Source organism: Cyanistes caeruleus, chromosome 12, assembly GCF_971803275.1.
Source record: "Cyanistes caeruleus chromosome 12, bCyaCae1.hap1.1, whole genome shotgun sequence".
NCBI lineage: Eukaryota > Metazoa > Chordata > Aves > Passeriformes > Paridae > Cyanistes > Cyanistes caeruleus.
In genome coordinates this window covers 18,981,303-19,006,035 of record NC_141712.1, presented here as the reverse complement: position 1 = coordinate 19,006,035, position 24,733 = coordinate 18,981,303, and positions in this window count along the sequence as shown.

Below are 24,733 nucleotides of genomic sequence, written 5' to 3'. Positions count from 1 at the left end.
AATTGTTGTTCTCCAGGGGTAGTGGAAAGGAAGAGATGTCCCAGCACTGGGTTCTGGTCAGGAAGTGCCCTGCCGACAGGGACGTGTGGCTTTCCATTCCTGGGCACCTCTGGTGTCCCCCAGGCTTGGACGGGAGGGAAAGTGAGAGCTTCACAACCAGGGCAGCTTTTAGGAAACAAATGAATTCTCCAAGGACCCAAATGCTATTCTTGTCCTCTTATCAACACAGTGGTGATCTCCACAGGGCTCGTGTCAAAGTGCTGTGGGAGGGAAAACAAAAACAAGTGGCCAATGCTGATGCTTCAGGTTTCCATGAGGTGGCAGCAAGGAAAAAAAAAAAGAGGTCCCATGAGCTACCTCTCTCCTCCACAAGAATTTAATCCAAGAATGTTTTCTGCCTCCATAAATATTTCATCCTTATGTACACCCTCATTTCAAAAGCTTTCAGTGTGTCACAGGCAGACCTGAAACCAATCTCTGTCCCCACCCTCAGGGAAAGTGAAATTAATTTATAATTTGGAAGAGAAAGAACAGACTAAATTGGTGGTGTGAAGCCACATAATTTTACTTTTCATCTGATCAAGAGAGAAACCATCTCAGTCTCAGCAGCAGTGGAGTTTTTATTCTGCATCACTGCATTCCAGACTGTAAATGGAATATCATGCACACTGTTAGAGCTCCAAATTCTAGCTGAGAAATGGTGATGAATAGGAAATTACTGGTCAGAGCTATTACAGATATCTGCCCTAAATGGGAAACAATAAAAAATATTCTATAAAAATTCAAAGATGTTATATAACCCACAGTGAATCATTCCATTGCTCAGTGCCATCTCCATTTCTGTTTGCATATTTCTTGCATTCCTCTAGCTGAAGGTAAATAATTAATTACTCCTACTAAATTTTAAAAAAACCAAAAACCAGTATAAATATACAACTCAAAATTAATGGAATTCAAACTGGACAAATAGATCACAAGAAAGCTTCATTTGTTCTGATCTGAGCAGCAAAATCCTAATTCAACAACTCAAAGATTAAACATTCCATTTAGGCATCCATCACTACCTGTTGCTTTGCAAGATGTATGGCTGGAAGCTCATCCCTGAGGCTGGTGATGAAGAGAAGGGACATGAACAATCACTAAAAGTTTTCTTTTTTAAAAATGGAATCCTTCCTAATCCCATTGCATGGCCCAGTGCTGCTGCCAAACTCCCAGCCTCTCCTGACCAACAGATGCCAAAAAAATGGCATTTAGAGGACCTTTTTCTGTAATCTGACCGTTTCCAGGTCAAAATTAATCTCTAGAGGAATTTAGCATTTCTTTTTTTCTTTGCATGCTCCACTCAAATGCTCCAGCTTTGGGGTGTAGCCCCCAGGTTTTTGAACAAGTCCTGGGACAAGAATCCAGCACAAACCACAGGGCAAATATTTGACGGGCAAAATATCCAATTACCCACCTGGGCACCGAGCCAAACATCAGGGGCCATGTTCTCACCCTTCTCCCAAGACATCAGGGAATATCTAATATTTTATAAGGAGCCAGGATAGAAGACTTGTTTCAGAGTCGACACGTGGAGCTGCAATCAGAGTTTCTCCATGCTCAGGAATTGAGGGTGCAGGGTCAAGGCTCTTGCAGACAAAGCTCATCCTTCCTTCTGGAGCCCTCAATCCCTGCCAGGCTCCTGCCAGCAGAGAGGGAACTGCTGCACACAGAGGAGCCATCCCACAGAGCTGACAGGGGGATAAACAGGTAGAAACAGTGAGAAGCCACAAAAGAGATATTACAGAGATTCAGGCTGCAAAGATTATATTGCAGAGATTGATGTTTGACCCCTGTAGCTGTTTTCTGGAGTTGGAGCCCTCACCCCCCTTGGAGACACCACACTGTGTTCCAGACCCCACCCCAGGAAAGCTGCGGGGATGCAATCAAGCTCAGGATGAAAATTGAAATATTTTACACCAGAGGAAGAAAACAGTCTCTTGGTTTTGTTATTTTTTTATTTCCCCCAGCTATTCCTGCTGCTTGTTCCTCCCTTCTCTCCTCACCATCTCCCACCCTGGCAGCTCCACCACTCTTTCCAGCCTGAGCACGGCTCTGCTCTGAGCAAACAAGTGCTTTACGAGCAGACTCCAGCACAGAGAAACACGGGGCTGCACAGAGTGAAAACTCTGGTTAACTTTAATTAAGTTTGCATTACTTTTCCCAGTAGGACCTCAAATTTAATGGTATTACGTTTTAAACTGTTTGGCAAGTCTTGAGAAAACAGTTTAGTGCATTTCACTAGTAAAAACAAAAGCTGTGTAATAAACCAAGACTGTGTTGAACCAAAATAAGAAGACATTGATCCTTCTGAGAGTGCAGAAATGTCTTTTGAAAGATGACACTGTTGACTGTGTGCCGGGACTGAGGGCTCCTTTTCCAGTTTGTCCTTATTTTCTCCTGACCCAAAAGCAAAATTGACACCCTCTTCATTGTGAACCTGACTTGAGAAAAAGGGCAGGAATATCATTAACACATTAGAAAGACAGCTTAAAAATAAAACACACACACTTTTTTTTTTTTTTTTTAAATTTGCAGACCCATAAAAATCATCTTCTGCTTGGGATCACGAGAAGAAAGGGGGTAAGGAAAGCTGCATTCCTTGCAGCCTGCTCCCCTCTCTCCTGCATCCCAAGTCACGAAGCACAAAGCCCTCAATATGCAGGAATGGGATAGAAAAGCTCATTTAGAGGTCAGAAACACCAAATGTAACCACTGGATGACACCCCAGCTATCACCACCTACCCTCTACTGGGAACAGGAAATTGCTGGATATCACTTCTGGTAAATGCTGACTTGTTAGTGGTGAGTAAGAGCCTGGTCCGAAGCCCACTGAAGTCAATAGAAAAGGTGTCCCCTGACTTCAGTGACCTCTGGATGAGTCTCTGACAAGCTGGAGCTGTGACTCCTGCAGCTCTGCTGGAAAGAGAAGGGAGACAGAGGCCGCCAGGAACGTGGCACCGGCTGAGGGCAGGGATTCAGCGACCTTGTTAACGGGTCAGAATGGTCCCAGCTGCTGGAAAGGACACAGAGAGACCTCAGAGCTTTGTGTAGTCACCTGAAAGGACTGCAGAGCGATGGTGAGGCACAGAGGAGGCTCCTCCCTGCCCTGTCCATGCTGTGCAGCCGCTCTGGGATCCCTGGGATGTGCGACCTCAGATAACGTTGGGTTAAGGGAGAACATTTTCTCCCGCAGTGACCTTGGGTCCATCCTGTGAAATGAGATACCCAAAGCTGTGCGGGGCCTGATCCAAAGCTCACTGAAATGAACAGGAATGTTTCCATTGGCTTGCCTGGGCACTGGATCTCTAAATATTTGGTAACTCAAATCTAAAATGAAAGCTTTTTTTGAAGCTTTAATTAAATTCCTGTGCTAATTCAGAAAAAGGATCATTTCAAGGTCAAGGACACTGCAATTATTTCTTTAAAATCTTCTTATGACTCACTGTTTATGGGGTTGACTCTTATTTTTTTCCCTTAAAGTTACTGCAAAGATCCTTATTTAAACTATAAATTGAATTAAAACCTCACATTTAATATTTAGTTATGATGTGGTTAAAAATGTTATGTGCCAGGCAGTTGCTCCTTTATTTACTTACAATGTTGTCTTTAATGAATGCCAAACCCATGCAGCTCAAATGAGCAAGCAGATGCCAAGTTATTAACAATTATTACCTTTTACAGTAATTTTTGGCAGCCTTTCACTTTTTTGGTGGTCTAATAATTTCAAAACAGGGAACTTTGAAATATTACACCAATCCCAAACAGCACCGTGGATTGGTTGACTTCCTCTTTTCTGACTTATTCCAACTTGTTTCCTATTGTGAAATATTTTTCCACCCAACATTTGCCCAGCATGGAGTGAGGTTTACCCCTGCAGCTAAAAGCCATCTTCCTGATGAAAAATAACAACTCCAGAGGTCTCCAGACCATGTCCAACTACTGTGTGCAGCACACAGAAAGGACAGTCAAGAGCCCAGGGCGGGACTCAAAGGGAGCCCTGAGCTCACTCTCAAGGTAAACAAAAATTTATGAAATTAATGGATCCTCCCAGATCAGGATAAACTCTGCCATGTCAAGGGCCGCATTTATAGCCCCAGGTGAGGCCTCTTTCCCTGCTAAATCAAAGCAAAAAATCCCCCAGGGTCGTTGCTCAAAGCTTGAGGGATCTTCAGAACACGGAGCTGGTTTGAGCTGGATTTATCTCAGCACAGCTCACGGTTTTGGGGTGTGAGCAGGGAACTGTGCCATCCACGGAGGCTCTGAGGTTCCCTTTGCCATCCCAGCTCTTCTCCTGCTCTCTGTAAGGTCTTCAGAGCCAGTTTGGTCCCTTTGAGTGCTGGCTGGGAGCAGGCAGGGCTCAGCCATGCTGCACCCATATGGAAGACGTGGCCCATTTGCAGTGTTCCTCTCGTTTTTGTGCTTCTCCATTCCTCAATAATGGCAAATTTTCCCATTTTCTTGACTTTTCAATGGTTTCTCTTGATTTGTTTGTGGTTCTTAGATTTTGTCATTGAAGCACCTTTGTCTTCTGCTGACTCTCAGGTGTTATATTTTCCTAAATCAAAGCTTTCACTCTTCATTCCTTGTTGGAAAAAAAAAATCACTCCACTGTGTTCATTGCATTACAGGAAAACCCTTTGGCAATGACATCATTTTAGAAATAAAATTGTTGATAATAGTCAAAACCTATGAAAAACATGGAAAAACCCTGGAAGGCTGTGGTGATGCCACGATCACAGCAGGGAGGAACTCACACGTGTGGATTTGTGTGGGCAGTGGTGTTTAAGAACCAGCTTTTCCTCCCTCCTTCCAATCCTAAATATGAATTAGCATCCCCTTGTCTTGGGACAGGTGCCCAGAAACCTTGATGGTGAAGCTGCAGCAGGATGGAGAACAGGGTTGGGTTGGAAGTCACAAAAATGCTGGTGTTCACTCCTGAACAGCTGAAGAGTTTGTGCTTCCCTCTCTCTCCAAAGCTCAAGAGCCATGGCCAAATTCAGGATTGGTCTTAATGGGGCACCTCCTGCTTTTTTCAGGTTCAAATCTGACCTCCACTGTTTATAACACTGTTAATGCTGCTCTGGACCTGCCAATCATTTTTACTGTGATAATTATTCCTCTCGGTGCAGAGCCTTTGTTTCCATGGGTTTCCAGAGGCTGATGAGTTTTCCAGCTGCCTCTGGAGTCAGCAGATATGCCTCTTTCTCTGTGGTGGACACTGAGGCTTTCCAGTACCACTGTGGACACTTAAACGAGGCAGAATGGGCTTATCCAGAGCCCCAGATTTATCACCCTATTGGCAGAAGAGACTGTTCAACTTTTGGTTGATAGTCACCAACTGTGTAACTAAAAGAAGGGCAGAAAAAGACCTTGAATGGTGTAATTTGGGTCTAAAGGTTTTAATTTCTCACCTTCATGTCTTGGGCACTGATGTTTAATGGAAGTTTCTGGGTGGGAGTTTTGTATCACTATTGAAACAACCGGATTATTTTTCCTTCTTAATTCTTGGACGAGAGAATTTCAGGGCAAAACAACTTTTCCAGCATTTCATGTATTTAAAGTTAATTTGTCAGTGTCATAGGTACTAGATTTTTAGGACAAAAACCAGATGCTGAACAAAAGGAAAATGAAATACTGACCCTTATCATCAGCTGTCAAAGCTGCTTGTCTCCCTTTTGTGCGTGCCATAATTCATCCTGAAGAGAGGGTACATTTTATTTACTTTTTACACTCTAAAATATCTTGAGTGGATTAGATTCTGCTCCTCTAACTTAAACCCTCGAAGGATGTTTCCTATTGCAAGATGATGTTGCATAACCAAAGCGAGATTTAAAAAGTCACTGGGGTAAAGTCTGTAAAATTTATGGTGTAATTTATTAAAGGGACACAGTCTGCTACTTTTTATAGCGCTGTATGTGCCGTGTACAAGGGTAGCAGCACCCCAGCGAGCAACTCTGGGTGGGATTGAGAGTCAGCAAAACGTTTCCATTTACATATGGTAGCAGTTTATTAGGAAAGCAGTTTATTAGGGAAAGAGATTCAAATATTTAAAGTTCCGCCGGGAGAAGCCTCGAACACCTCTTTCCCAGGTCGAGAAGAGAATTACAGAAGCAAGCTCAGCTCCTGAGCTCTCCCATCCTGTCTGGACCAAGAGTTTTCCATGCAAATATGTCCTTCCAAAAATCTCATTGACACTGGGGACAAGCAGCCACTGCAGATTTGTTTTCTCCAGATTATGCTGGGAGCAAGGAAAACCTAAAAGTAAAACCCCAGGAGACAACTTTGCCCAGAGAATCTGTGGCTGCCTCATCCCTGGAAGTGTCCAAGGTTGGGTGGGCTTGAAGCTATCTGGGAAAGTGGAAGGTGTCAACACCCATGGCAGGGGCTGGATGATCTTTAAGGTCTCTTCCAACCCAAACCAGTCTCTGACTCTGATTCTAGGAGATCTAGGAATGGCAGTGGCTGCACTCATGAAACCTCTACACATTTATTCTTCTTTTCTGGAGCCTGCAACAGCTCAGAAGCCACCACAGCCTGATTTCCTGAGAAACTCCTTCCAAGGTGAAGCTCTCCTACTCAATAATCCTTAACTAATGTTGTTATTTCTGCTGTCATTCTGCTCATCAATAATAATGCTCCCCCACGTGCTGCAATTAATTCCTGTGCTGCAGCAGCACCTACTTTATCCAGGATTAAGGCTGTGTCGTGTGAAGCGTTTCACAGACAAATAACAAAGAGTTCCCTTGTAACCATTCCTTTGAAAACAACATTTCCTGTTTCGAGGCTGAGCAGAAATGAGACCACACAAGATTTACAATGAGGGAAGAATTGATTACAGAGCTTAGCAGCCATTTTCATTTTTTAGGTTTATTGTTATTGTTTTTGTTGTTATTAGTTTGAGGCTAAATAATTCACAAAGAGTTGACTTCTCACTTGGACTTTGGAGGTCACAAAGAGCTTTTCATGGCACTGATAATTTTCAGCTTAGGAGCAAGCTGCACACACTAAAATACCTCCTTTTCTTTCACATGTGGTGTTTGCACCCTACCCTGTACCCACTGGAGACTTACAAGAGGTCAGATTTGGTCGGGTAAATTCCTTCGATTTTGTAACCACTTACAGCTCTGGAGGACACCAAGATTATAGCCTTGACAAGCCCAGAAAACATATTTTCGACATTTTCTTGAAATTGCTCTTTCTGTAATTCCGAGCCCTGTGCAGTTATGGAGTCATGAACTCCACGGCAAGTGAGAAAAAAGAGTGAGAAAAAAATGACCACTGACTGCAACAAGGGCAGTGTTAAATCAGAGGTTTTGAGGGTGTTGGCTCTCTTGGCAGGGTTAAATGAGAAGTAGTTTCAAGAGCTCTGCAGCAACCTTTCAAAACCTCCCTGAAAATGTCCTGCTGTGCACACTGAGGACATGTGTTGGTTTATTGTGCTGTTCCTACCCCCCAGATGGCTCCAGCATCTTAAAACACATTTCCATCCTCATCCCAAAAAACCCTCATTGCCAAACTCACACCCTGCAGTTGCTGTGTCCTTCCCAGTCGCTGCTGTCCATCCTCAGCCGTGCCTCTAGGGGTACATTTGAGATTGGGTGAAAAAAAATAATTTATGCAGAATGTGAGGTTTTATTTAAAAAAAAATAAAAAAAAAATTATTATATTTTAAAGTTATGTTTTTCTGAAAATTATTGTCTGTTTCCCTCTCGTCTTTGAGATCACTGCAGACAGAGGAGTCCACCAGCCTGAGCTCTTCAAATTTTCCTGAAGAATTGAAATTTGGATTGTGCATAGAGAGGGCCAGATTAAATTCCCTGGAAGAGTACAGGATGAGAGCAGGAGGATTCACAGGAGGAGAGCAGCACAAGAAAATCACTCATTGCTTGTTTGTGTCCCTGGTGTTTTTCAAAACCCTTCAGAAATGGAACAGTTTGAGAAAGCCACAGGAGATGTTGGGATCTTTGCAAAGGAGGGATAAGTTTAGTGGAAATTCCCCTTCTCTGTCTTATTCCCAGAACTGGACAGGAACTTTCTGTCTGAATTGCGTTCTGAGATTTAGCCACACTCCTCTCCCTTTTTCTTGCCACGTTCCTTTATTTTGGTCCTATTTTCTTGCCAATTTTTTCCCTCTCCTCCATGGGGAGGAGAGGGAAGGGAGAAAAGGCTTTTGTAGTCATCAAAACATGTCCCATCGCTCTATTTAGAGGCTGAAAGGGTGGCAAAGAGGCTGAGCCAGTACTTTTATCCAGCTGCTGGCAAGAGGCAGAGTCGACCTTCCAGGTCCATCCCACCACGTCCCTCCAGCACTGGGGGATGCTCCATGTAAGGTCCGCCTTGGCAGCCAGGGAGAGGGAAGAGAAGCGAAAAGCAGCCCTTGGGGAGTCTGTTATAACAGATTTCCCTGGAACTGTGTGGTTAAATATCCTAAAATGCTACACAAGGGTGGAAAATTACTTGGGGGGGGGGGGGGGAGATGGAAACATCCTGCTGGCTGCAGTCAAAGCACGAGCTGCCAGATGGGAAAGGCTGGCCAGGACACCAAAATTGGGATGAGGGTTCCATGGAGGCAGTGATATCTGCAGGGATTATCCATGGAAATGGAGAGGAACGGGCTGCTGTGGTGTGAGACACGTGTGAGACCACACAGACCCAGCAAAGGCAGCTCTGGGCTGGCAGAGGGCGAGGAGGAGATGCTGCACCAGTGTGAGGTGAGCTGGAGCTTGAACTGGTGCTGACTGGGGGGAATAAAAGAATTCCTGTTTCCCTGTACACTGGTCACAGCACATTAAAGGATACTTTAACAGTATTTAATTAATCAAATTAAAAAATTTAATTGTGCATCCATAACCTACAACACGGGCACAATATCACAGAATCCAGACTTTAAATGTTGCATTAATCTTTTTGACCTGGAGACCCTGTCCTTAAAAGAAAAAAAAATAAAAAATATAAAATGAATAAATAAAAAGGAAATGTGCCGGTTCATTTAGAAATGAGGACTGAGAGCAAATAAACAAATTATTCAGGCATCCTAAATCTGTATGCAGCAGCCATATTTTAGAGTAATGCTTCCTCTTCTAAATGAGTTATAAATGGAAAATAAATATTTAGGAGATTTTTATAAGAAAATTGCAAACATGACTAGAATGTGTCAAACATCAGTTAAAACACATCAGTCTGAGGGTTTATAGCTGGTTATAAACCTGGGCTATGAGCAACTTCTGGTCTCTATAAAAATGATTTGCCATTTATTAAAATGGCTGTTTTGTGCCTATAAATAAACGTAGCCTTTATTAAGTGTTTATAAGCGCATCATTTATCGACAGTGCTATTATTCTGGAGCAGGAATGTTGAATTTTGGGCTTGTTCCCCGCCAACAGCCATAACCAGTGAAGGATGGCAAAGTGTGTCCCCTTCCCTAAGAAGGGCCTGACACGTTTCCACAAACACCCAAATTCTCCAGCCCCAGCAGCAGGCTGCAAATTGAGGGATAAACATCTCAGGCCTGAATAAAATTAAAATAAAAAGGAATAAGAAGCTGCAATCATAAAATCATTTAGGCTGGAAATGGATGGCTGAGTCCAAGCATTCCTCCAGCACTGCCAAGGCCAATCACGTCCCCAAGTGCCACATCCATGTGGCTTTAAAATCCCTCCAGGGATGGGGACTCTGCTGCTGTCAGGGCTGGACAACCCTTTCCATGGAGAAATTTCCCCAAAATCCTTTACACTTTGTCCCACAGCCATCTCCTGAATCACCTGGGAATTTGTGGGTGAGGTTTTAAAACTCCAAAATTTTACATTGCAGGGGAATATAGGTGGGAAGTGTCTATGTTAAATCAGAATAAAGCTAATTCCTGTGGGTAAGGATTTATTCCCTGTGGGAGACATGGACAAATACCAACAGCTGCTGTGGTTTTGGGCAGATCCCAGTGTTTTTTAGCAGATCCTCAGTGGTTTTGAGCAGATCCTCAGTGTTTTTGAGCAGATCCCAGTGTTTTTGGGCAGATCCCAGTGTTTTTGGGCAGATCCCAGTGTTTTTTAGCAGGTCCCAGTGTTTTTTAGCAGATCCTCAGTGTTTTTTAGCAGATCCCCAGTGTTTTTGAGCAGATCCCTGTGTTTTTGAGCAGATCCCTGTGTTTTTGAGCAGATCCCAGTGTTTTTGGGCAGATCCCAGTGGTTTTGGGCAGATCCCAGTGTTTTTGGGCAGATCCCAGTGTTTTTGGGCAGATCCCCAGTGTTTTTGATCAGATCCCAGTGTTTTTGAGCAGATCCCTGTGTTTTTGAGCAGATCCCCAGTGTTTTTGATCAGATCCCAGCGTTTTTTAGCAGATCCCCAGTGTTTTTGGGCAGATCCCAGTGTTTTTGGGCAGATCCCAGTGTTTTTGGGCAGATCCCAGTGGTTTTGAGCAGATCCCAGTGTTTTTTAGCAGATCCCCAGTGTTTTTGATCAGATCCCAGTGTTTTTGGGCAGATCCCGGTGTTTTTGAGCAGATCCCGGTGTTTTTGAGCAGATCCCAGTGTTTTTGAGCAGATCCCAGTGGTTTTTCCAGCCCTGCCTGGCGGTGCAGTGGAGGAAGGGCTGTGGAAGGAGCTCACCCGTGCCTTCAGGGCACATCTTTTGGCTCTCCCAAACCCCCTCGTGATCTGGGAAGCGGCCCCGAGGGCACATACCATTGTCCTGAAGTCAAACTTTATTATTTTTGTAAAGAACAGGCTACTTGAGACCTCGTTTTCTTTTGAACCTGGGAGAGCCCATCTGTTAAGTAAAAAGATCCTATATATCACCCTGCTAATAAGTTTTCCTCAGCAGTTGCTAAAGTCAAGTGTTAGTCTTCAGCTGGAGCCTGATTAAAAAAAATAAATAAAATAAATAAATATATACCACTGGCTAGGAGATGAAAAGTATCCTTTCAGCCACTTTATAAACTTACCTCCCACCCCAAAAAGAATTAATATTTCAAGCCATGGAGAAAAAAGGGCTGAGATTTCAGCAGAGGAGAGAGGGTTTGTAGGGGGGAATTTTGATCTTTTTAGCCCCTGAATAAAGATTTTTTCGATGGGTTATTCAGTGTAGAAAATCAATTTATGCTGTATTAATGTAATGGCTTTTCCTACAAATCTGTCATGTGAAATACCAAGAGAAAACATTTTTATGATGAGCAGCAGCCTCCAATTGAGGGGGAATAGGAAGGTCATAGGGACAATATTTTCTTGGGGTTGTTGACACATTAATTTTTACAGGTTGGACACTGGCAAGAGATAAAATTGAAGACTTTTCTTCTTTTGAGGCCCTTGCCACCATCTGATCTCTGATGTCAAGGCAAACACAGTTTTGATCTCTTTGATATCTTTTTTCTCCCCTCCATTTTCTTTGAGGGAAGTCCAAGTTTTTAGTGCTGGGCTGTGAATTAGGTCTCTGCTGTTCTGTGAACTGCAGGGAAACCTATGGAAAGGCTCAGTGAAGTCTCCAGGGTCATAAATCCCTCCCAGGACCATCTTAAAGAGTTCTTATCTGAACATCTCATGTTTCACGGGGTCCTGAAGAACAGTCTGAACACACTCAGCTCCCTCTGAGATGATCTGCCTGAGTTGGCCACCCTTCCCTGCTCACTTTCCTTGATGCCTTGGAACTGAGAAGTAAGATTTTTTTCCCCCTTTTTTCTCCATGTATTTCCACTGTACAGGAAAAAGAGTTTGGAAAATGGGATTAATATATGGTATGTTAATATTCATACACATCCTCGTGAGAAGAGGTGTTACCAGGAACTGAAGGTACTCAGAAATTCAGTTTTATTAGGGATCACTCCAGAAGCATGGTGTCCTCCAGCAGCTGGATTTGACATGTTTTTGAGAATCATACACCCTGTCACAGATCCCACTCTGGGGACTGCCAGGCTGTTTAGGCAGAGATTTTTCCAGGCTGGGATTTATAATCTAAGTGGGCATTTAGAGCGCTCCTTGAGGGGGAGTCTCACGGTGGTGCAGATCCCGCTGAGCAGCAGGGCTGCACTGCTGTAAATCCCAGACAGCCCCAGGAGCATGCACAGGAGATCTTTGAATATTCCTCTAAAGCAGAATTTCTTTTCCAGCGCAGATAATCCTCCCCTGGTGTCTGTGAGAAGCAGCACAGAACATAATCCTTCCCCTGCCCCACATCTGCCATGTCTTCCCCGGCTGCTTTGTCCTCTCATGACCCTCTCTGCTGCTTCAGGAACAACCAAATGCTTGGAAATTTAGGTTGGAAATTCCTCCCCATTTCCAGCAGGACCTGCCTGTCAGCAGGATGTTTGTTCTTGCTTCCCAGATGGCCTTGACATTAAGGATGGTGCTGTACAAAAGGTGCTGTGTGGTACAGTGAGGTCTCCTCAAGGTTTGGACTCACTGACTCCAAAGCGCTTGCCCATGGCTGAATTAGGGCTGTAATTAAAACATCACCTAAGTAATTAGGCACATAATTGCTGCTCATAGCCACGGTGGTGATGCCCATGATGTCCAGTATAACATGCACGGAGCCCAGCAGTGACAGGAGGCATTTACAGAGGCTCCTTTGGCTTAGAAAGTGGAAGATGTTGGGTAAAACCATCTCCTCCAGGGCACACGGAACAAAGCAATAAATAATGGGATGAAAGCAGTGGAAAGCTTTCTGGTGGGATGGGCTGGGCACTGGAACAGGATGGGCTTTTCCCTGGTGGGGGGCACTGAGTTTCCAGGGCAGGCGTTTGCATGAAAAGGGATTTGTTTGTGTGGGGAATCCTCTGCATGGATGAACACAGGGATTGCTGTCTGCCCCACCAAGGGTTCCAACCCTCACTCCATCCAGCACAGGAGCTGCTCCAGGGGCTGGAACTGCTCCCAAAACTCTCATGTGGCTGGGGTAGAGGATCCAGCACCAGGGCAGGGAGTACACATAGCCCAAAAAGCACGGGAATCACTCCCAAACCAGTTACCCACTGCAGGTACTGCCTCTGCCTGGCCTCTGGAATGTGGAAGCATTCACAGGAAACCTTTGGTGTTGAGGTGAGGAGCTTCCTTTTGTCTCAGGTGGGCCACAGCTCTGCAGAAATGCATTCTTTTAATTATTTTATAATTTGGAAGAGACTTTGTGTGGAGATGGGCTTGGGCCCCCCGGGTTGTGATGGGGCAGAAAAATCCTCAGCTTCCTCAATGCCAAAGCCTCCCAGATTTAGGATGGGGAAGGTGAAGGACTCTGCTTCCTCCCATTCAGATGGCTCCAGGAGAGGAGAGATTTCTCAGTGAAATATGAAATATACTTTAATGAGAATATACTTTTAATATACTTTTTCATGAGAAATATACTTTTCTCATTAAAAATCCAAATTTTTTTTTGCTTTACTCTTCCAGAGCTGCTTGCTGGGACAGGGTTCATGGTGCTGCTCCCCTTTGGGAGCGCCCCAAATGCTTCTGGGGTTGCACACACATCACTGAACTTCTCTTCACACCTTTAATACGTGTTTATTTGAACATGAGCACAGCAATATAGGGACACAAACCCCAGCATCAGCTGTGCTCTGGGCTGCACAGAAGGCCACCTAGCTCTTTTGGCAGGCTCCTCTTGCTGCTGGCTGAACCCTGAGGTCCCTGTTAATAGGATAGCACTGTTTATTATCTCATGGAGATCATTATAAATAGATGCTGTTAAAGATAATGCCCCACTGTAAACAAAGGCACCAGATGAAATCACAATCTTTAATTAGCTGCTGTCGAGGTATTTCTTGTTAGGAGGAAAGAATTCAGCAGCCAACACTTCGCTGAGACAAAACCATCCAAACCATCCTGGAGACAGATCCTCTATAAAAAATGCTTCCATTTACACAAGAAATCATGCCTTGCATGTCCTTTTTTATCAGTGGGTGCATGGATTTGGATCCCCTGACAGATCCAAACCTTGCCATTTTTAAACCTTGCGAAGCCTTATAACAGAGAGTTTGTTCCTCAAAGAGGAAAACGGAGACACAGGAGACATAAACAGGTCGTGCTGGCACCAGCTTTTTCAGTAGGTTGCCCATTCAGATTCAGATTTATTAGTCTGGAGACAAATGTCTCTTTTGGGGGAATGGAAACCAAATGTTGTTGGCATTTCATGTATCATAGCCGCTGCAGAAAACACAAACTTAGCAAAAAATGGGAAATTTACCCCCCAAAAAGCTCGCTGTTCCATTTCCCTCAAAACTGCTAGACTTCATCAGAGTCCCATCACACAACCCCCTCCTTCCCCTTTGCTTCCTAAATTAGTGGAAACTGAAAATTACTTGCAAATTGCTCCTTCCCTGTGATTTCATGGTGTTCCCCTTGGAACAGCCCTGTCCTGGCTCAGCAGGCAGCTCGGTCCCTGCTCTTGCCAAGGACAGGAACGGGATGGTCCAGGATCCCAGGGAGGCCTCGGGGCGAGCCGTGGTGAGCATTTATTCCCTCTGAAGGGGTCACACAGACGTGGCAGTCACCCCAGGAAGAGCAGAGAGGCTGGGACAGGGACAGGAGACAGAGAAGAGGGAAGGTTAACTCTTGCATCACCTGAGCAAGCTCTACCATCCTCTTTTGGGGTCAAAATCAGAAGAAAGCACATCTGCATTCGAAGGGTGCAGTGCTGGTGGCACAGCCCCTGGTGTTCAGCACTCCCAGGAAAATGCTGGAGTCTGCACTCTGTGGCTTTGTGTCCAGCACATGGAGAAGGGCATGGATCAAAACCTGCCTCCTACGTTACGAAAATGTCAATGACAGAGGGACAGAGCAAAGCCCCCACAGAAAACAGCTCTGCTGGTGAGGAGCTGTGCATACATGGGACACACCTCACACCTTCATCCCTTCCAGGTGACCCCATATCAACATCTGCAGAGACCCAAATCCCCAGCTGCCATCCTTTGAGCTGCCAGGACTGCCCTCAGCATCAGGATGGAGCTCTAATTGCGCAGGATGGAGGATTTCAGGGAGCAGGCCCCAGAGGAAGCGTGGCTCGGGCAGAGGCAGCAGGAAGAGAAGTCAAGCAGGGCAAAAGGTCTGACTGCAATTTCCCTTCCAGAGAACGGGAAGAGTCATCTGGGCAGGGAGAAACCCTCATTGTCCTGAGTCAGCCTGCAGCTTTCCCTGTTGAGCACCAACGAGGAGCAGCAGCTGTTTCGTGTAAATCTGCCACAGGACAGAAACATCCAGAAGGTCGGATGGCCAGATGTACAGATAGGGATGGGGAGACAGAGGAAATTGCCTTTTCCCCTGGAGGGTTATCAGGAAGGGGTTTTCATTAGCACTTTGGATGCAGGAAATGCAAGGCCTGAGAGCTATTAATAGAAATGGCCTCTTCCATGGATGCTGGAGGCGACTGGGCCTCCAGGAATGAGGAAAAGACAAATCATTTTAGGCCCACAGAAGCTGTTTCATCCATGAGTGAAGCCAGAAGAAATTCCTACCTGCTCCCTGCCACCAGGCTGCTGGCATTCAGTTAATTTTGCAAACTGTCCCTCAGGTTGGTGTCCAGAAAAGAAGGACAAGGGGGAATTTGGCTGTGGAAATGCTGATGAGGGGATGTGTCCAGAGCCCCTGAGGCTGACTGGGGTTAATACAGGCAGGATTTTTGAGGAAGGTGGCTGTGTTTGGGGAGTGACTCTGGAGAAGGGCTATGAGTTTGTGAAGGATAACTTTTCACGAGTCTCATCACATGTGCCAAGGCCTTGCTGGCCCACATACCCTGTGCAGTGCTGGACAAATGTGTGCTGACCATAAAAGGGGAAAAAACCACCAAAACCAGGTGCTTGAAAACTGAATAAACCCCTCTGCTTTGTCATGGACAGCCTTACAATTGTGGGGCTGTGCAACAGGAGGGACACAAGCATGGTGGTCCCTATAACCAATTATCTCAGGGGCTCTGTAAACCACAGATCTCTCAGTGCCCTCACAGAGATGAAAGAATAAATGCATCAAACTCAGGTAAATTATCAATTTCCCAGTTTTGCCGAGTGTAGAGGACTCACCGTGAAGGGCAGTACCAGCCAAGTAAAATTCCTGAAGCAAGTTGATTTATCTGTGACAAGACAAAAAATGAAAAGTCAAGAGAATATTTTACCTTAACAATTGTGTAAGGCAGCAGAGCATCCCTAGTGCCCATCTTTTATTCTTACAGGGAGAACTCTTTGCCTCTTCCCAGCTTCACTTCAGCAATAATCTCCTTTATGATCCCAGAGATTTACTCTTCTCCTTACTCCCCTAGTCTGTGAAGAGGATATAATATTTAGCTACTGCACAGATTAATGTCAGGCTGCTGCAGAGATGTAAAACCCTCTGCTAGTGCTGTGTAATTACATTATTATGGTCCTATAATAACACAGGCAAACCCATTTCATTTAAGTGTTGGCAAGGGTAACATCCCACTGCATGCAAAAGTTCATTCCCTTTCTTTTCCAGTCTGCTATAATGGCAAAACACTTCTACCTATTCCCTGTGGCAGTAGCATTTACAGTAGTTAAAAATAGCAAAGCAGAATTAGCTCAAAATAATGAAAACAGAGCATTATATTGTCATGTTCCCTACGCTGCTCTTGCTGAGTAGCTGGCCCTGAGGAAGAGGGAAAAGGGAAAAAAAATCATGCAGGATAAACCAGATTTCTCCAACCTGCAGGAAGACACAGAACCAGATGCTGTTATTGAACAAAAATAATTTCTCCTAATTTTAGCCACTCCTTTGCTTTGTACAGTTTGCACTGATCCTTAACTACCCCCATTGGATCAACTGTTTTTTGGGGATACTACTCCATCAAATCATTTCTCTCTGATTATTTTGTGTTTGTGAAGGTGCTCTTTAATATTATCCAGTTTGGATTACCTGAAGAAGACAAATGTTTGTCTCTTTGTGTCTAAATAACATCTACAGGTCTAACTCATTTTATTCTCTCCTTGAAAAAGCCACCTCTCCAGATAACAAAGAGCAAGAAGCCTCCTTCCTGCTCTTTCCTTTTTGCTGTTGTTTGATTTTCTTCTTGAATTGAAAATTAGCAGATAAATCTTTGAAATTTTGGAAAAAAGTATTTTTTTCTTTTAAAATTTTTCCTCATTCTGTGAGTTTACACTGATTTGAGCCATTAACTTCTCCAACTTCTCTATGTGTTTTTCCTATCAATCTGTGCCATCCTATCATGGACCAACATCTAAATATTTTCAAGGGTTCTCTGGAGTTTGGATCAATCCTGTAAATGAATGATTGGACTATATCTGCTTGAGTAGAAGCTCATTTGTAAAGTCTAATCAGAACACTGCTTGAACCAAGGATCTTCCAGGCAAAAAATTATTTCCAAAAATAATTATTTCCAAAAATCAGGGACTGCGATATCCATGGGGACCATCTGTGGAAATCCTTCCCAGGCCTCTGAAGGTTTGGAAAGCCTTTCTCTGGAGGTGTTTGTTATTAACATTTGATGTTCCTCCAGCCAAAACAAGATCCATTGGACTTCACTGCATAGAAATCATTGCACTGAGGAGCACTGTGCTTTCACCTGGAGGGGTTGGAACACACCTGCAAAATCAAAATCCGAGCGTTTTGCTGACACATTCGTGCCAGGGGGATGAGAGAAGAGAGGAAAAAAAACAAAAAAGGGAAAAAAGGAGAGTGAAGAAATGTGGTAGATTTTAGGGAAAAATAGACTGAGGGTTTTTCCATCTTGGCCTGGCCCTGTTTAGAATGTGTGATTTTACCAGTTTGTGCCAAAGGCTCATTTTTTGGGGGTTATTTTTGTTTATATAAAGGAACATATTTTACTGACAATACTGTAGCAGAGAAGGAAATCTTTTGGACGAGACACATGTGCTCAGTCACTGGGCATTACATCCTCTTCTTTTCCTTGCTTTCTATTCCTCAGCAAGCTCTTGAGGGAAGCCACAACAGCCCTCATGCCAACAACCATCTTTCTTTTTCTTTTTCCTGAGGAACTTTGAACTTTTCTCCATGTCCTCGACAGCTCAGTGCTGTCAGAGGGAGGAAAAGGCCTTTAACAGCTTCCTCTGTGGTGTGATTGAAGGATTCTCCATTGGAAGAGGCATCACCAGTTATCCCTCTGGGGTAATTGATTGGCAGGAGCATTGTGATCTCCCTGCTGGATGGACCAGCACCTGGATCCACCTGCGAGGGAGGAACAGGCATCAGCCTGACAGCCTGAGCCCCATTAGCACAGGAAGGGTCATTAAAGAAGCAAACTCCTGCCTTCTTCTTGCCATGGCCAACTCAAACAAATGTCCAAACTGACATTCCAAGCATAATAAAGAGGTTTCCATATCCGTTGCGCTCTCGTTGCACAACACCCTTCAATAGAAGTGTTCAGCTAATGGAAAACCGAAATTGCTCAGGAAAAAGGGGGAAAAAAAATGAAGAAAGAAAAGAAAAAAAATGGTCAGTTTTTTCAACATCCTCTCTGCTTTCAGATGAGAAGGGAAAGGGGGATGTAGAGAAGAATGCAAAGAGCAAACATCTTAAAATGCCAATGAGAGCCTTTTGGAGGCTGATTAGAACCATTTGTGTGTGGTCAACAAAAAAAAAAAAAAAAAAGAAAAAGGGGGGCGTGGTGGGGAGTTTGCAGAAAATGTAAGGGAGACAACCTCTGCTCTGTTCTGAGCCACAGAAACGATGCCAGCGTTCCTTCTGACTTTACAACTTTTTCTTGGCCTATCTGGGTGAAAGCCTGATTAAAAATGGGGGCTGAGAGTGCTTGTTGAAAAACCTCCCAGGCTGTAATCCCAGCACGAGGGCAAAGGGAGACTTGCAGGAAATCATTCCTGGCTGTCTGGGTCACTTATCAAACACAGTGAGCAAAGACACCCAGGCACAGCCAAAGGAAATCCAGGGACCTGCTCCTCACAAGGGGCTTTTTCCTTGTGTTCAGTGGGAAACAGGGAGGAGAAAACAGCCTCTGAATTACAACTGGAGGAGGAGGGGAAAAAAAAACTCCTCAAGATTCTCTGTTTAAATAAAACCAAACTATAGACATGGATGGAAAGAGATTTATCTACTCCAAACCCATTTTTCCTTCAGTGGTGTCTTAGGTAAAATGAAATAAACCAAGAGGATTGAATTTCACTGGGAGAATGACTGTGAGGTCTGCTGTGCAAGCCAGATTTTCCAACCATACATTTAAAAGCGGTTACTCAAGTTTGGGTAAGAGAAAAAAAAGAAGAAAAAAAAAGAAAAAAAGAAAAAAAATACACTTACCCAATTTCCGAGCAGTCTGTGAATTGTGAGCTTGGGAGATGCAGAGAAACAGAGCTTGTATTTACAACTCACACGGGGATCTTTCCAAAGGATGATGGTGTCAGGACTTTTTTTTCGCTGCCCTCTTGACCTCTCGTGGGGGTTGTGTTTTATTTTTTGCCATCAGGGGCTTTAGGGAACATAAAATTCCTTTCCCTGTGAATGCTCCCAAGAAAAATGGGCAGCCAGGATGAGCTGCCAGAGGTCTGTGAGGTGCAAGAGCCATGAGTATTTTGAATTTTGGAGTGCCAGTGATTCACAGGCAGCAAAAACTGGAAATATCATGCTCATGGTAAAGTTAGCATCCATTACATCCACTGTAAAACCAGCAGCTGCTGAAAACACTGGAGAGGGAAACCTGAGCTCCAGAAGTCAAGGAATTTCACTGAAGAAGAGAGTTAGAAATGCAAGAGGGTTAAAATCTGGGAAGGGTAAAGCTGAGATCATGTGGAGCATTGATTTATGAGCTCCAGATCAAGCAGGGATGAAGGAAGAGATTTTTTGGTGCTGTTGATTTTGCCAGGATTAAAGGAGATAATGAATTTGCTAAAACTTCAGCCAAAAGATGAAGAACGAGAGGTTTGGCCTCCAGAGCTGGTGATAACAGAGTGGCTGGGAACTGATGCTGATCCAAGACTCAGACCTTACAAATTATCTGTGAGATTCACTACATTTCTCATTCAGTGACATCGACTCAATATTGAACCAAAATGCAATTATTAAACCCTTGATGAGTGTCTCAATCTCTGAAACCTCATTAGACTCCAAGAACTGGGTTTTGTTTTGATCTGCTGGAACAATTCCCCTCATGGCACCTGTGCCTCTGGATGGCCCAGGCAAACATTGCACTCATTTTTTTTTGGCTGGGTGCTTTTTTCCCACCAAACCTGGTTTCTATATTTAACCTGACTTGCAGCAGCATCACAGATTTTGTTTTTGTACTGAATGTTTGCAGCTTTTTGGCATATCATAATCTCTTGGCACACCTAATGCTCCTAAACAGTGCTGAAATAAATCACTCCTTTGCCTTCATAATCCAAAATGCTTTGTGACTGGAGCTGGAATAGTGCAGTTGTTCAAAATATTCACTGGTGCTTTCATGGTGGAAAATGAGAAAAACCCCAGAATTTGAGGAGACAGTGCTTTTCACCTCTTTTCCATAGTTCTGGTGTTAATATATAAGAATTAAGCAATGGGGAGAAGGAAATACATCAAAAATTAGAATTGTCTTGTTAAAGAGAGCAAGATGGGACAAGGTTTAGTTAAAAATGGGATCTCTGAGCCTGTGGGGAGTTCTTTTGTAGCCATACATTATGAAAGTCTTTCCCAAATTACATGGGAGTCTCAGCTTTTAAGATCCATCATCTAACCAAGCTCCTCTAATATCTTGCCCTTGTTTCCTGAAAAGCTTTAAAAATAATCATAATGTTTGAAATTTGCCTGCTACCAGCAGAAATCCAGCAAGGAGAAATCCTCAATTTAGCAAAATAGAATGTGAATGGCTTCCTAATTCTAACAGCAGAGCGGTGAGGCAGTGGATTTGCTCATGAGGAATCCTTATTTAATGAAGCAATATTACCTTAAAAGTTTATCTGTTTCATCTTTTTAATTTTACCCTGGTGAATTTTACCCCATTCTGCAGTACAACTTCAGAACTTTAGTTTTAACCAGGGGTGTGAGCAGAGTCTTCTATTTGTGGAAGGATTCTCTCCCTCTCTCTGTGGGGTAGGTTTGCAAATCCTTCTTCTCCTCCTCCTCCTCCTCCTCCTCCTCCTCCTCCTCCTCCTCCTTCTCCTTCTCCTTCTCCTTCTCCTTCTCCTTCTCCTTCTCCTTCTCCTTCTCCTTCTCCTTCTCCTTCTCCTTCTCCTTCTCCTTCTCCTTCTCCTTCTCCTTCTCCTTCCTTCTCCTTCTCCTCATTAAAAAAAAATCCTAACCCTTACACATTGCTGCATGAAGGGAAACAGGAAAAGAGGAAACAGGGATTTAATTTCCTGAGTTTTCTCCACAATTTCCAGTGCCTGGATTTTAAGAAGGATTTTAAAAGATCTTCTGCCATTGTCCAAGAGGTCTCTGGTGAATTTGTTCTGTGGCAGGGTTACCTTAATTAATTCTGTGAGATTTTGTCTGAGATTACCCTTAAATTAGCATCAGGTCCCTTCTTCAGCTGATAAGCAGCTCTCAGGAAGAAAATACCAGATTTCTTCTCCTTTTCCTCCCTTCTGACAAAGGAAATACCTCTTTGCTGTCTCCAAGGAAATCACTCACTTTTTACAACCCTAATGTGGAAAACTAAAAGCTCAGAAACTTTGTCTTTCTGATTTTATTTTTATGGAGATGTTTCCTCTGTCTTTCCAGCTTCATCAAAGCTGCAGCAACACTTTAACAACCAATAACCTCTTCAAAAGGGATTTATTTTTTTACAAGATTTTCTTGTTTTTTGCTGATATGGGAGTGAGGAAAGAATTCAGCTGTATCTCTTTATCTCCACTGGAAGGAAAGAAATTAGACAGATATATTACAAGTCTTATCTTATCCCCTGTGTCTCACACATGTGTTATTGGAGGGAAATTTCAGTTCAGGGAACATGTGAAAAGTTAAAGGAGGATAAGGGTGCTCAGGGGACAGGGATGAGGTGGTGGGGAGGGTTTGGCTGCAGGGAGGGACCAGCAGCAGGAAAATGCAAGTTACTGCTGGGAAAAGGAGAGATGGAGCTGCCACTTCCACTCTTTCACCTTTTCCAATCAAAAACAAATGTACTCTTTTTTTTCCCCTAACTTGCCAAGGGTGAAAAGGGATGCCTCTCAGCAGATAAAATTAGGGAAAACATTTATTGCCTCAGAAATTCTGCTGCTAGGCTCACCTTTTGTCATGAACCCTCACAACTGCAACATGCTGCTCTCTTATTTTTCAGTCCTTGTCTAAAAAAGTTAATTTCCATTAAATGGAGCCGTTAAATACTAGAAAACAAGTTTTTTTCCATTGTCATAACTCCATACTATAAAAGCCTCCACACTTGTATATCTAAAACAAGCCCAATATTGGACATATTGTCAGGATTAAGATTATGGATTTATTCTGCCAGCCAGAAATACCCTAATCCATATAAATTCCCTCCCAGGCTGCAAAGTGTACCCCATACCCCGAGTTTGCTCTCCCAAGGACAGATTTCTTTGTTGCTGTTCTCCTTAAAGAGAAAAAAATATTTTGCTAAGAGACATTGAAGTCAATCCTCCAATGTTTTTTTGCCCACTTGCTGAGAATTCAAGAAACCTTATTACTGCTGAGTGGGGAGTGACAGATTTAAACTGCAGAACTGTGGAAGTTTTTGAACAATTACAGACAGGAGCTTCCAAATTCACCTTTTTTTTTAATTTTCTGTTGAGTGTTTCCTATACTTCATATCGAATATTTCAGACAAATTATTCTGGTGATGAGAGAAAATAGGGTGAGGAAGTGGTAGAATCTATTTTAGAAATTAAGACATCACCTTCATGCCCAAAGAACTTTAATGGTTTTATCTGTGGGGGGAAAATACATTTCACATGACTTCTCCTCCTTTATTGCACTCTCTGCCATAATGTAGAAAAACAACAGAAAATTTGGGAGTTCTGTAATGAAGACAAAGAGCTTTTATGGATTAATATTGATGCTGAAGGCTGAAGAAACTCACTTGCTGCCAGCCAGGGCAGCAAGGGCTGAGAAAGGTTCCAGGAGCACCAGGGGCAGGGTTGTCTTCCCCTGACCTTGTCGTCTCATTAAAAGGGGGATATTCAGAATTCCATTTTCAGCCCCCTGTGGATTCCTCTGGGTCTCAGCTTTCCGTCTCTGGCAGGAACTGGTGCTGATGCCAACTTTTGCATTGACAGAGATTGGAGTTGACACTGGCAGAGATTCTTTTCCAATAAATTTGACACCAGACACCAGAGATGTTTGCCACGAGGCGAGACTGTTCTCCAACCTCTCTCCATCCCACCAGTGCAGATCTCTCCTAAAAAATAAAAAATCTGTCAGCTTAACTCTCTGCAGCTTCTTTAGCAGGAAGAACACCTTCCTGCAAGGGGAAATGCAGTGAGTGAGGGGTGACTGGGGAGCTCTGCCAGCCTGCAGTGGCACTCAGGAGAAGGTGTCAGCATCTGGGTGTTTACAGCCCACCTGATGCCATGGCAATGGCATCCTACCGCGAGAGTCCACCTCTGAAACCCGCCAGATGCTGGCTGCTCTATCCCTTCTGCCTTCAGGAGTTTTAACAAGATATTTCTGGTCTGTAATCAATGTAAACTTCCCATACAAAATCTGGTGGAATGTCCTGAGTCCTGGATGGAACACTCAGCGCTGCGTTTTCTCTCGAAGCACAGTGTTCCCTGCTGGAAACGAGAGCGGTCTCTAATCTCTTTTTGTCATCTAACATGTTTTCAAACAGGATGGAGCTGGCAGGTGAGATATCAAACAGAGAGCAGCCAGCACAGCTGGAGTATTTTGGAGTCAAAATGCATCCCACAGCCCTATCGCCTTCGGCAGCGTCTCGGACCCACTCCTATGGATACATATCCATAAGCTTTGGATTAGGTTTCTCCAAAGCCAGGAAGCTGTCAGCCTCAGCAGGACTGAGGCACAGGAGAAAAGTTATTCCCATGCATAAATCCTTCAAAATGAGCCCCTCGGTGTGTTCACACATGATATTTTTAGTGTTATTGTCACTGTGAATAAGTGTAATTAAGCAGCATTAAAAATATCTATTGATTCTGCACTTTATTTAGGCAAAATTTATTGAGTCATTTGATTGGGAGACACAGTAGCTGTTTGATGGAGTTTTATTTAATATTAAATAAATCTATTTATTTAATGTTTAATGGCATAGTCCAGCCCGACATCGTGGTGTTCAGAGGTGTTCAGAGGTGAGCAAGACACCCCTGGAAATAAAGATCACAAATTCAGTAGTGATTCAGAAAGGAAATCAAGGACATGTCAGGAAAACCGGGTTGTGTTTGCATTTGACTCTTGCAGGCTTTTGAGATGGGGATGGATGGCCAACAGAGTGTGCCCAAAAGCCTCAGCTGCCCATGGTGTGGTACCTGTGGCTTCCCATGGGAATCAGAGCTGCTCCCTGTGCCAGTGGGACCCCCAGAAATGACTGAGTTGATGCTGTGCTCCACCTCAGCCTCATCACACTTGACAAAATCACGGCCTCTCAGGCAGGTTTCTGGAAACAAGTTTGTGTTTGTGCCTCCTCCCAGGGCTCAGAGGAGTCACTGCTCCCCCAGCTCAGGGGACAGAGGCATGGAAACACCTGGAGGGCCACCAGGGTCCCCAGCAGTGATGTGTTCCCAGCTCCTCTAACACAAAACCGACTTCTTTCTCCTGGGCCTGGAGCAAAACAACTCAACATTGTGATACTGTCCCCTGTCTTGACTTGAACCCAGGCCTCCCAGCTGCAAATTCAATAG